We start from the raw sequence: 13,228 nt of genomic DNA, 5'->3' as shown, positions 1-13,228 counted from the left end.
GTTGCAAGGCCAGCACAGAACAAAGCCACAAAACTCCGGCAAAGTCTGTGGAGGGAGGGGGCCAATCAGTCAGAGAGGACGGAAGAAGCCAGAGAGGCTGGAGCCACACTGGATAGCACGTGACTGAACAGCAAGAAGCTATGGAAAAGTGGGCAAGGCACTTGACAATGCAGCCTTTTCTGAGGAGGCCACGAATGATCTGGGACAGTGCGGACCTATTGAAGTGGCTTGTGCTAGTATGTGATGGGGTCATATTGTATTCTTTAAAAAAAACTCTACATATTTGAAAGCTAAGGTTACACACATAGAGCAAACGAGAGAGAATATCTTTCATCTGATGACTGGAGCTGCTAGGATTTGGCCTAGGCCAAAGCCAGGAGCCAGGAGCCAGGAGCCAGGAGCCAGGAGTGCCGTCCAGGCCTCCCAGATGGGTGCTGGGCCCCAAGCACTTGAGTCATTATTGGCTGCTTTTCCAGGAACATTAACTGGATCAGAAGTGGACCAGTTGGGCCTCGAACCGGCACCCAGATGGAGATGTGGGCATTGTAGTTGGCAGTGGTTTTACCTACTGCACGACACAGCCGGTCCTTTCCATTGGCACTTTTGAAGTCACTCCCTCTGTTGTGTGAAAAGATTAGAGAGGGGCCCTAAGAGGATACGGGTAACCAATCAGATCACTTCAGTAGACCCTCCACGTCTGTCCTGCAGGCAAGGGTAGCTCTGAGTAAGCTGGGAATGGATGAGACAGAAACCATCAGGTTCAGGAACATCTGGCAGGTACATAGTGAGCATGGGAGGGGCAGGTAGGCTCAGCGTGGCTCAGTTTTCTCAAGGATGGGTTTGGTTGGGAAGAAACTATTCACTGACACTGACCTTGAATCTTGGCATGACCTGTTGAGTTTCACATCTGCAAACTTCTCCAGTGGGTGGGAGACACACTTTTACTTCCTACTTTTTGGTATTTCCAAAATTTGTTGAAACAAACAAACAAAAAAATCGGGGAGTTTTTCTGAAATAAGAGGTTGTTACAGCAAAACTCTTTCTGGATCTATCTCAGATTTAAATTATAAGATAACTGGAGATACCTAGTTTCTAGTAAATTTTTGAGTGGTCTGTGTTAATAAACTTATCATTTCTGGTCACTTTTGGATGTCGAAGGAGAGAAAATGTGTAGCAGCCTTATCATTTTTCTGGCCTCTTTTTTTTTTTTAAAAAGACTTATTCATTTTATTATAGCCAGATATACAGAGAGGAGGAGAGACAGAAAGGAAGATCTTCCGTCCGATGATTCACTCCCTAAGTGAGCCGCAACGGCTGGTGCTGCGCCAATCCGAAGCCGGGAACCTGGAACCTCTTCCGGGTCTCCCACACGGGTGCTGGGTCCCAATGCATTGGGCCGTCCTCAACTGCTTTCCCAGGCCACAAGCAGGGAGCTGGATGGGAAGTGGAGCTGCCGGGATTAGAACTGGCGTCCATATGGGATCCCGGGGCGTTCAAGGCGAGGACTTTAGCCGCTAGGCCACGCCGCTGGGCCCTTTCTGGCCTTTTTGCGCGGGACTGGACTCAACACTGCTTCTGCCTTGAACTCAGTCCTTTGATTCTAAGAACTTCTTGGTCGGTGCTGGCCGGTTGCCCGGCTGGACTTCACATGTCGATGCCCACGTCTTGCCCCCTGCGGGACTAAGGCCCCAGTGACTGAGTCACCAGTGACTGATGCTTTAGCTTGCCCCAAGGCCATTTGCACTTTGATTCGTGTTTTCCAGGGTGACCTAAGGCCATCTCTCGGGGCGCCCTCGGGGAGGCCTTTCCAAGCCTGCGCCCGTGCAGCCTCGTGCCCGGGAGCCCCCAGAAGCCGGGCGCGTGGGCGGCGCAGCCGCGCGAGGCTCCCGCAGCCTGGGTGCCGGGTCGCTCCGGGCTCGCGAGGAAGGGGGGTGTGTGTCTTCCGGGGCTCTCGCATGGAAGGGGCGGTCCGAGCGACGGCACAAGTCAGCAATTTGCCGGGCCGAGGGCTGGGGCTTTGAAGGAGAGGAGGAGAGAGCCATTTCCCCGCCCCCGCTCCAGTTGGCCCAATCCCTTCGGCTTCTGCTTTTTTTTTTTTTTCTTTCGGTCAGCCCCGCCGGCCCCTAACCTGCTCGAACCCATTATGCGGTAGAGGCGGCTGGGTCTCTTTAAGGCCCTGCCGCGCCTGCGCCTTTGGCTTTCCTGACGGCGGCCGGGCTGGACCCAGGGGAAACCCGCGGACGGCGGGCACCAGAGGGGGCTCCGGCGGTGGTGGCCACGGCAGCGGCTCCCCGAGGACCGGCTGAGGATCGAGGAGGCGCTCCTGAGCCCCCGAGCCAGCGCGGTGCGCCCCGAGGACGCGGGAGTGGACGGCCCGCGGGAGCCCGGAGCGGGGCCGAGGCGCTGAGACGCGGCGGCGCGGCTGCCGGCTGCATGGGAAGTTAATGTTTACAGCGAAGTCCACCCAGCGTTTCCAAGGTGAGGGGCGCTGCGCCAAGGCCAGGGGCGGCCGGCGAGTCGCGGGGGCCGCGGGGCGCGCTGCTGGGCCGTCTCCGAAGTTGCCGAGCGGGCGCGCCCGGCCCCGGCGGGGCCTAAGTTCCCTGCGGTCGCTCGCTCCGTCAGCAGCTGCCGCCTGGCGACCCTGCTCCTGTGGGCGCGGGGAGGAAACTCGCCGGCGGGTATGCCTGCCTGGTTGGAGGGACCGACCGGGTCAACTTGGTGGGGGCGGGATGTGTGTGTGGGGTGGGGGGGGGGGCGGTGGGGACACATACACACTTCCCCGCGAGTCCTGGGGAAACTGACCCCTCACCCCCACCCTCGAGGCCACAGGTTCATTCCCTCTGGGAGGACCGGGGAAGGACAAGACCACCTGCAGATGGTCCCTTGCTTGCAAAGTTGGCCTCGGGGATGCCGGCTTGGCCTTGTCTCCGGGCAGGTGATGGGCAAACATGATGTGCCAGGTGACTCCTGAGGATGCGCTCGGGGGAGCGTTTGTAGCCATCACTGAATCACCTTATGACTTAGCGGGGCAAGCCTCAAATTAACCACAGGATTTCCGGTAGGTCGGATTTGTGGTGCTGGTGTTTGTCTTTACAGTTACTGTGATTTTATTTTCAATCTTTCATTCTTTTGGGCGTCCTGGATCACCTGAGTCGGTGTCCTTAAGGCGAAGAGTTAACCAGAACTTTTGGAATGTCTCCCTCTCTTTCCTCCGATCTGATCTGCCTGCGCTGTCAGGGTTGGTTTCAGCAGGCACCAGTATTTCTTGCAAACGTATTTTTTTCTTTGGGTGGCTGTGTGGGATAATCACCTCCTTTCTTTGCTGAGAGAATGAATTCCAGTGCTTCATGAAGTCGGAGGAAAATGATCCCTCTTGGCAGTCTTTATCTTTGTTTCTTGGCTGGTATATGTCAGTAGCTTTCCTTTTGCTCTGGAATTTTTGTTAGTAAAATTTCGTCATTGTCCCAGAAACTCTTTCTTGTTCCAAAAAATGCTAACCTTGAGATTGCTGGGAACTTTGTGTCAAAGAAACATTAGAAAACTGTACAATCAATAGAAAAAGTTTACAAGGCTAAGGGTGCAGGGAATGAGTTTTTATAAAGTGAACCCCCAACAGTTTGAAACATAGAATGTTCTAAGTGGGGTTTACCCAAGAGAGGAGTAGTTGGCTTTTGAGGTTTGTGGATGTGAAAGCTTTAGTATTGGATGTTGTTGAACAGTTCCTTAGTAATGCTATCCCAGTGATCCTCACTCGTGTGCTGATGCCTGTCACTTCAGAAGATGGCTGGTCGACTGGTAGAGAAGGGGTTTTACAGTAACGTGGTTTTATTTTGTGTTTTGCTGGGGATTGAGGTTGAGTGTTTTTTTATCCACCATTCCTGTGCCCTCTTGTGATTTTTTTGCCTAGTTATCTTTGGTATGTTTGTTTTTGAGTGAATTTATAATTCTTCATTCTAGATAGTCTCTTCTGGTTTCTAGAGTGGATTTACATCTTATCTTTTCATTCTTATGTTTTTTGAGAAATGGAAATTCTTTAAAGAAATATATTTTGCAGGTCTTTGTTTATGGCAGCTGCCTTTTTTTTTTTTTTAAGATGGGAAGGCAAAATTACAGAGAGAAGGAGAGACAGAAAAATCTTTCACTCACTGGTTCATTCCCCAAGTGGGCACAGTGGCTGGGAGCTGAGCCGATCTGAAGTCAGGAGCCGGGAGCTTCTTCTGGGTCTCCCAAGTGGGTCCAGGGTCCCAAGGCTTTGGGCCATGCTGCACTGTTTTCCCAGGCTGCAAGTAGGGAGTTAGATGGGAAGTGAAGCAGCTGGGACAGGAACCAGTGCCCAGGTGGGATGCCAGTGCTTGCAGAGGGAGGATTAGTCAGTTGAGCCATTGCACCAGCCCCAAGTTTGCTGCCTTTTGTGCCGTTAAGAAATTTGTTCTGGCCCAAGAAGATAAAGAGATCTTTCTGTGTTCCCTTGTAGAAATTTTATTTTACTTTTTGCATTTAAGGCATGCAATTTACATTTAATTCTAGATAGATTGTAGGCATTATCTTTGGCCACTTAAAAGGCTAAACTGCATTCCCAGCTTGGTGACCTGGCGGCTAAAGTCCTTACCTTGTGCATGCTGAGATCACATATGGGCCGCAGGTTCTAATCCCGGCAGCCCTACTTCCCATCCAGCTCCCTGCTTGTGGCCTAGGAAGGCAGTCGAGGATGGCCCAAAGCCTTGGGACCCTGCACCCGTGTGGGAGACCTAGAAGATGATCCAGGCTCCTGACTTCAGATCGGCACAGCTCTGGCCATAGCAGTCACTTGGGGAGTGAATCATCGGACGGAATATCTTCCTCTCTGTCTCTCCTCTTATCTGTATATCTGCCTTTCCAATAAAAATAAAACAAATCTTTAAAAAAAAAAGGCTAAACTGCAAGAATTACTCAGGGATGTGGATATCTATTTGACCCAACATCATTTTTATCATTAAAATAATTTTTTGTGGTTTACTTTCATTGTATTTGAAAGAGAAAGAGCTTTCTGCTCCTTCATTCCCATAATGCCTCCCCAAAACCAGGACTTGGTTGGATGAACACCAGGAGCCTGGGACTCCATCTGGGTCTCTCACTTGGGTGGCAAGTATTTGAGCTACATCTGGTTGAGCAGTAGCAGGAAGGTGCAGTGGTAACAGAATAACTGGGACTCAGCTCAGGCACTCTAATACAGATGTTTGGCCAAATCTCTGCCTTGTCTCCTCCCCTCCCCCAGGAACTGTATCCGTAATACATCCTCGCCCTTCTCATGGTGACATCTCTCTTAAGTCAGATGAGTAAGTATGGGTCTGTCTGAAAGCTCTGATTTGCCTTCAATTTTCCTTGTACTGATATCACCATATTAATATGACTTTATAATAATCCTTGATATATGACTTTGTCCCTTTTCATGGTCTGGCCCGTTCTTCGCTCTCCACATAGCCCTATGCAATTCAGAATCTGCTTGTCAGTTTTTAACACATTTTGGAATTGAAATTGAATATATGTATGTATTTGGGAGGAATTGACACCTTAGCAGTGTTAAGTCTTTTCAATTTGTAAGCATCAAATAACTCTTAACTTTTAAAAAAATATTTTAAAATTTCTGTAGGCATGTCTTATAATTTTGTGTATACAAGTTTTTTCTTTAAATATTTGATACTTTTTGTGTGATTACAAATGATAATTTTAAAACATTTGTGTCCAGCACCACAAAAGTACAGCTGAGTTTTTTTTGGTGTGCTATGGGATAGTTTTAAATTAATTCTAGATATGCTGTCTTTAATAAACTCTAGATCTTTATGCTTTATTCATGACTTAGTATTGATTATACTTTGTATGCTCTAGGATTCCAGCTAAGTTTTATGTGGTATCTGTTTTTGCACATGCATCTGCTTTGTCAAGTCTATGGGAGGGTTCATGTCTTAGCACAGTGAGGTTTGGTATATTGACAGTCCTTGTGTAAGGCTCCAGGGATACTAAACTGAGTCACAGGCTGCTCCTGTCCTCAGGTTGCTTAGACCCTGTGGCTGTAGCAGAAATTAAAGACCATTGTTCTTCACCAAGATACCACTAGGATGTTGGTTTGTCAGCATGCAAAAAAGGCATCTAAATCAGACTGGGAGGAGAGGTGTGGGGTAAGGTGGTTCCTTTTTATTCTTTTTAAAAAAGATTTATTTATTTTTATTGGAAAGGCAGATATACGGAGAGGAGGAGAGACAAAGAGGAAGATCTTCAAACTGGGACCGCTGGGATTAGAACCGGTGCCCATATAGGGTCTCAGCACATTCAAGGCAAGGACTTTAGCCACTAGGCTATCACACCGGGCTAGGTAGTTCCTTTTTAGCTGCAGTTTCATTTCTTAACAGTTTTCAGTTGCGTGTGCTCAAGTACCATCTGAAAACATTGCCTGGAAAATTCCAGAAAGAAACAATTCATAGATTTTGCATTGTGTGCCATTTGGAGTAGCATGGTGAAATCTCACTGTCCTGGCTGGGAAGTGAGTCGTCTCTTTGTCTAGTGTCTCCGTGCTGTATACACTCCTGTTAGCCAGGAGTCACTTGCAGCACCCATCTCGGGTCATCAGAGTGACTGTCTTGGTATTGCAGTCCTCGTGTTCAGTTAGCCCTTAGTTGGCTGAACAGTGGCCCCAAGGGACAAGGGTAGGGTTGCGCAGAGTTTGGATTTGCCAATGAGAAGCTGTAAAGCACTTTCTTGAAGTGAAAAGGTGAAAGTTCTTGAGTTAAAAAGGAAAGAAATGAATACTGAGCTTCCTAAGGTGTGTGGTAAGGACCACTTTTCTGTCTGTGAAATTGTTGAGCGAAGAGAAATTGGTGCTGTTCTTGCTGTAGCCAGGCAAACTCCTGAAGCGATGGTCCCGGGGTGTGGCAAGTCCTCAGTTCAGATGGAGAAGATATTGCATGAGCTTTCAGACTTCCACCTGGGGTCTCGGCAGGTCGCCCCCTCCCCAGGAAAGCAAGGGCTCTGCTGCGAGATTGGAGCAGAGGAGCCCGGCTGTGGGCCAGCACTGCTCTTGGCTCACGATGCTCAGGCTTAATCCCTTGCCTTTCTGTCCACCCTCACTGTGTCTTCTTTAAGTCTGGTATCTTTACTTTCCAGGGTTTCCAGAGGGAAAAAAAATGTTTGAGAAGCTAAGGTGGTGTTGTAGAAGGGAACCCGCACCTTCTACGGAGTTTAAGCCCTTCCTCTCTGGAGTCGTACCTTCCCCTTGCCTGCTGCCGGTGCTGAGCCTCTCCGGGCTTTGATGAATGGGCCCTTGCCCTTCTGCAGGCTGGTTCTACTGCCTCTCCGTGGTCTTTTTTCCTGTTTCATGGTACCATGTCTGTTCTTACCTGAGAATGTCCTGTCAAGCCTTCTTCTCCTCCCTGTTAACTTGTGTCCCATTTGGTATAGTCCCAGTGTTAGAGATGCTTCTCCCAGGTCCAGTAATCCTTGGTTGGCTGTTCATGATGGAGAGTTACTAACTAAAAGCTGATTGGAAGCCCTGAGCTTGTAAGGAGGGTTTTTTACATTTTCTGGCTCTACCCTATAATCTCACCCGAAGCAGTGGTTCTCAACTTTTGGCTGCACGTGAAGGTCACATGGAGAGCTTTATAAAAAAAAAAAATAAGCTAAACCCAGTAAGTCAGCAATCTGTAGAGGTAGGATCCAGTAGTAGTATTTTTAAAAACTCCAAATGTGACTACATATAAGTTGAATGCAGTTTGGGTTGACCGCTCGGTAATTTTTGCTGTGTAGCCAGCACAGGGGTCAGAGCATGGTGAAGGTCCTGGGAACAGCTTCCTGTTCTTGCCTTTTATGTCCCCACTCTTGCCTTGAGGTACCCTCCTTCTGATTTCCATCTCCATAGATTAACATTTTTCTTTTTAAGTTTTATTAATTTGAAAGACAGAGCAAGAGTGAGAGCGAGTGAGTGAGCGAGCGAGTAAGAATTTTATGTACTGGTTCTTCTCCAGCATCAGTCTGGGCTGGACTTGTCTGAAGCCAGGAGCTTCATCTGCATCTCTCACTTGTGAGCAGAGTTCCCAGGACGGGGGCTGTCTTCCACTGCTTTCCCAGGCCACCAGCAGGATGCTGCATCGAGAGTGGAACAGCTAGGACTTGAATTCATTGCCCATGTGGGATGCTTACACTGAGGTGGGCAGCTTAACTTGCTTGGCTGCAACACCAGCCCCAGCATGCTTATAATTATTATTTTTTAAAGATTTATTTATTTTTATTGGAAAGGCGGATATACAAAGAGAAGGAGAGACATAGAGGAAGATCTGTCCGATGGTTCACTCCCCAAGTGAGCGCAACGGCTGGAACTGAGCCAATCCAAAGCCAGGAGCCAGGAACTAGAAGCTCTTCCAGGTCTCCCATGTGGGTGCAGGATCCCAAGGCTTTGGACCATCCTCTACTGCTTTCCCAGGACATAAGCAGGGAGCTGGATGGGAAGCAGGGCTGCCGGGATTACAACCTGCGGCCATATGGATCCTGGCGCATGCAAGGTAAGGACTTAACTACTGCGCTATTGCACCAGGCCCTATTGTTATTTTTTTTTAAAGCTGCCTGGATGATTGTAGTATGTGGGCAAAGCTGAAAGCCGGTGGCCTGGATGGACTCACAGACTGTCTCCAGTATATTGTCTCTCCTTTGGGTCTCATCATTTTCTCACAGTATTTTCCAGTTTTCCCCTGGAGGTCTAGTTGGCAGCAATTTTGGTCTTTTAGGTGATGAGGGCTCGGTAATGAGATGTAGAACATTTAGCCTGGAGGATGAGATGTTTTCTCTTGGTTAGTAACCTACAGGTGTGTCTTCCATCATGCATGACTTAGCTTGCTGTGACGATAAATCCCCAGTCAAGGGCTGTGTTGAGAGTGGAGCTCCCCGGCAGCTTCCTGGCGATACAGATTGCCAACCTGCCAGCTTCCCTGGTTTGTCCTTATTGTAGTCGCTTCTCCCTTCTTTGTTCTGGCAGTCTTGGAGCTTTTTGAGGATTCTGTGGTTTAAAGTGGGTTTGTTTTCAGTCATCCGAGTTAGTTGCTTAGAATTTATCCAACTTATACTGTGTCAGTAATCTAACTTCTCTCCAGCTTCCACATTTGTATTGCTGTTGTCTCTTTTTCCATTCTTCATGTGCTTATGACTTGTTCCTAAAAATAGGATGAAAGAACCATGACATATCTTTCTTTCTTCTTATTTTAGCAAAGTTTTGGGAGAAAGCATAATTAAATGTGTTTGTGTGTGTGTTTGTGTGTGTTCAGTGTGTGGTGTTACCCTGGAAGTCTACTTTCCATTTTGTAAAAAAGGTGTTGCCATTTGCCCCCACTGTTCTCTTCTTTTTTGGGGGTTGCATATTTGAAATTTCTGTGTGTCTAAATAGTGTTGGGAGAGAGGGCCGAAATATTGGGTTAAGTGGTTGTTAGAAGTCCCCAAATTCTCTGTAGAAGTATTCATCGTTTGAGAATCTTGTAATCTTAAGATGGGAAAGGACTACAAAGATAGACTCCAGTCTGCTGAATAAACTGATGCTTTTGTAAAGTCATTGACGCACGTAAAATCAAGGCAATTAATTTAAAATTTTATTTATTCATTTATTTTTTTATGCTATAGTTCCATTGGCTCAGGAATAGGAGGAAACTCATGATCGGAGGAAGTGAATGACAGAAAAAATGGATTAGGCTGTGGATCTCTGTAGGGGATCTGGAACTGCCTGCTTGTGTTAAATGAATAAATAACAGTTTTGCATGTTTTCAGTGTAGAATGTCATTTTGTAGAAAGAACCTGCTGACTGTACCTTCCTAAGTTGCCTCTGAAGGAATTTTCCGTTATTGCAACTTGCCTTGTATGTTTATCTGTTGAGTTTCTGCTTATCACTGTATCTGTGTTTCCAGAGGACTTTCTCTGCCCACGCTGTGTGCAGTTTTTTCTTCTAAGTGGCCAAAGACAATGTGGGGTTAGTACTTGTTAATTGTCCTTTGTACTCATCTAGCCATTACAGCTGTACTCTGAAGAGTGTTGCCTAAGGCCCGGGCTGGTGGAACTGGCTCTGGTGTGAGTTTCCATTGTTGCTTTTGCTATTCACTGTCCTGTGAGTTCATTACTAGGGTTCTCTCCATAGGAAGCTGCCAACCCTGCTGTTCTTGGAAGGGAACTTACGCAGAGATAGGAAGGGAACTGGCTTTATGATGGAGCATTGTTTGTCTGTTGTTTTAGTTTGTTCATAGGAAAGTGTGAGTACTGATGTAGAACCTAGGATGGGAATTCTGTCATTTTTTGCATGTCTTCATTGGCTTTGGATGAATCTTCAGTTAGGTCAAAAATGAATTCATTGTTTTCATAAATGATACTCATAAAGTTATTCAAACAGTGTTAGCATATATTGGATAAAATTGCAGTTTTAGGAAATAATTATGTAATATATTTGAATAGAATACATGAGAAAGAAGAAAAAGGTAATATTTTCAGGTATACCAGCTACCACCGTAGTTAAGCAGTCTGATGGTGAGAAGATAGACCCTGAAGTAAGTTGAGAATGAATTATAGGGAATAAGTCCTTGGAAAAGATGAATGTTTCTTTGGAATGCATGAAGGAGCTTTGGAGAGATGTGGAAAAACATTTGTTCTGCAGGAGGAGCAAGGTTATATTCCAAGAGGCAGTCACACAGGGCATGTCTGCGCGTAACACTGAAGATTAGAAAACTTAGTGCATAACCTGTAAGCATCAGTGACTACACACTTAGCATCCACTGTGTCCACAGAGTGATGGTATTGAGAGGATGGTGATTTGTATTCCACGTAGACAAAGTCCAGATAGAATTTGCAAACCAAGGGAAGACACATCTGATATATTCTTGTTTCTGAGGTGACAATTAAAAAAAAAAAAAATTTGCTGTTTGAGTCTGGCACAATGGCTAAATGCTAAATCCTCACCTTGCAAGTGCCGGGATCCCATGTGAGCACCAGTTTGTTTGTGATGCTCTGCTCCATTTCCCATTCAGCTTGTTTTAACTAAAACTGTGGAAAAAAAGAAACACCTTCTATCTTACCTGCAACAGCAGATTTCAGGGTCAGATTTGACTTGAGCACCAAAAATATGCTTGAAATCTAGAACTGTAGTTTAAGAGACTGATTAAACATGCTCTCTGTACAGGCTGTGTGCCGGGGACAGCATGATGGCTCAATTTGCTAATCCTCCCCTTGCAGGCGCTGTATCCCATATGGGTGCCGGTTTAATCCCAGCAGCCCTGCTTCCCATCCAGCTGCCTGCTTGTGGCCTGGGAAAATAGAGGAGGATGCCCCAAAGCTGTGGGACCCTGCACTCGTGTGGGAGACCTGGAGGAAACTCCTGGCTCCTGACTTTGGTTTGATTCAGCTCTGGCTGTTGTAGCCTTTTGAGGAGTGAACCAGTAGATAAGAAGATCTCTTTTCTCTCTCTCTCTTCTTAAATCCTATCTGCCTTTCCAATAAAAGTATTGGAAAAATATTTAAAAAAAAACTCCTTTGTTTTAAAGATTGATTGATTTTACTTAAAAGTCAAAGTTAGAGAGAGAGGCAAAGATAGAAATCCTCCATCTGCTGAATCATGCCCCAGATATTGTGATGGCTGGAGCTGAGCTGATCCGAAGCAGGAGCCTCTTCTGGGTCTCCCAACCAGGTGCAGGGTCCCGAGGCTTTGGGTCGTCCTCGACTGCTTTCCCAGGCCACAGGCAGGGAGCTGGATGGGAAGTGGAGCAGTCAGGATTCGAATGCTCATATGGGATCTGTCACTGCAGGTGGAGAACTAGCCTGACTGCACTGGCCCCATTTGTTTTAAATCTTAATATCTTTTTAAAAATTTTGAGCTAAAAATATATGTGGTGAAACTCATAGTTTTTGACTATGCAGTTGAATGGGTTTGGATAAATGTGTCAGCGGTTTCTTTAGTTAATTCCCAGTTGTGATTTCTTTTACCATGGATTATTATTATTATTATTATTATTTTTAAAGATTTATTCATTTTATTACAGCCAGATATACAGAGAGGAGGAGAGACAGAGAGGAAGATCCTCCGTCCGATGATTCACTTCCCAAGTGAGCCGCAATGGGCCAGTGCGCGCCAATCCGAAGCCGGGAACCTGGAACCTCTTCCAGGTCTCCCACACGCGTGCAGTGTCCCAAAGCCTTGGGCCGTCCTCAACTGCTTTCCCAGGCCACAAGCAGGGAGCTGGATGGGAAGTGGAGCTGCCGGGATTAGAACCGGCGTCCATATGGGATCCTGGGGTTTTCAAGGCGAGGACTTTAGCTGCTAGGCCACTCCTGCCGGGCCCGGATTATTATTTTTTAAAGATTTATTTTATTTTGATTACAAAGTCAGATATACAGAGAGAAGGAGGGCTAGAGAGGAAGTGGAGCTGCTGGGATTAGAACCGGGATCCATATGGGATCCTGGCGCATTCAAGGCGAGGACCTTAGCCACTAGGCCTTTCTGCTGGGCCCAGATTACTTTTTCTTGTGGCTGAGTATCACATAAATACAATTGTACTATCTGTATTCCTCTGTGTCTGGCTTTTTTTGGTCAATATGGCTTTGATATTCATTCATGTTATTGCATATTGATATTTCCTTCTGAAAGTTATCTATTTATTGATTTATGAGAGAGAGATTGATGTTCCATCTGCATCTGCTGGTTTACTCCTCAGATGGCTGCAACAGCCAGGACTGGGAAAGCCGGCATCCATGGAATATCTGGAGCTCTCACATGGTTGGGAGGAGCCTAATGGCTTGAGGCATCATCCTCTGCTGGACTGGAAGCAGTGAGCGGATGCTCCAGCCTGCACTCCGATGTGTCCCATATCGCTAGTGTCTCGCGTGGCAGTTTAACCTGCAGTGTCTCTGCCTGGTCCCCTAGTTTGTTCATTTCAGTTCATGTATACCAATTCATTGTGTGAATATACTGCAATTGATTTATCCATTCTCTCATTTGGTTGTTATGAGTAAAGCTGGCATAAACATTTGACTGTGAAACATTTTGTAGGTAAATGTTTAATTTGTTCTGGATAAGTGGTGGAATTACTGGGTCATGGGACAGATGTATGTTTAACCAGAGAAGATGTTGACGAAGAGTTTTTCCAAGTGGTTCCATCCAGCAATTTGTGAGAGGTCTAGTTGAGTGACACATTGGAACTGAGTTTCACAAAGATTATTCTAGTACAGGAAAATACAAGGC

The 13,228-nt window shown here is 46.6% G+C and overlaps 1 protein-coding gene across 6 annotated transcripts in view; it reads left to right on the top strand.

The window, feature by feature from the left end:
• The first annotated feature begins 2,109 nt into the window (after window positions 1-2,109).
• EVI5 (ecotropic viral integration site 5) overlaps window positions 2,110-13,228 on the top strand; it is a 181,371-nt gene continuing 170,252 nt past the window's right edge. For 3 of the 6 annotated variants that reach the window (XM_036494681.2, XM_058659187.1, XM_058659206.1), the window contains exon 1: window positions 2,112-2,478. The gene's annotated coding sequence lies outside the window, so the exon portion shown is untranslated. Of the gene's footprint in view, window positions 2,479-13,228 lie in introns of all 6 variants that reach the window. The other 3 variants (XM_058659201.1, XM_058659178.1, XM_058659185.1) reach the window with 2 other exon arrangements.

This window comes from Ochotona princeps, chromosome 2, assembly GCF_030435755.1.
Source record: "Ochotona princeps isolate mOchPri1 chromosome 2, mOchPri1.hap1, whole genome shotgun sequence".
Taxonomy (NCBI): domain Eukaryota; kingdom Metazoa; phylum Chordata; class Mammalia; order Lagomorpha; family Ochotonidae; genus Ochotona; species Ochotona princeps.
Note: the sequence above shows the minus strand (reverse complement) of the source record. Positions and strands in the feature narration are given on the sequence as shown.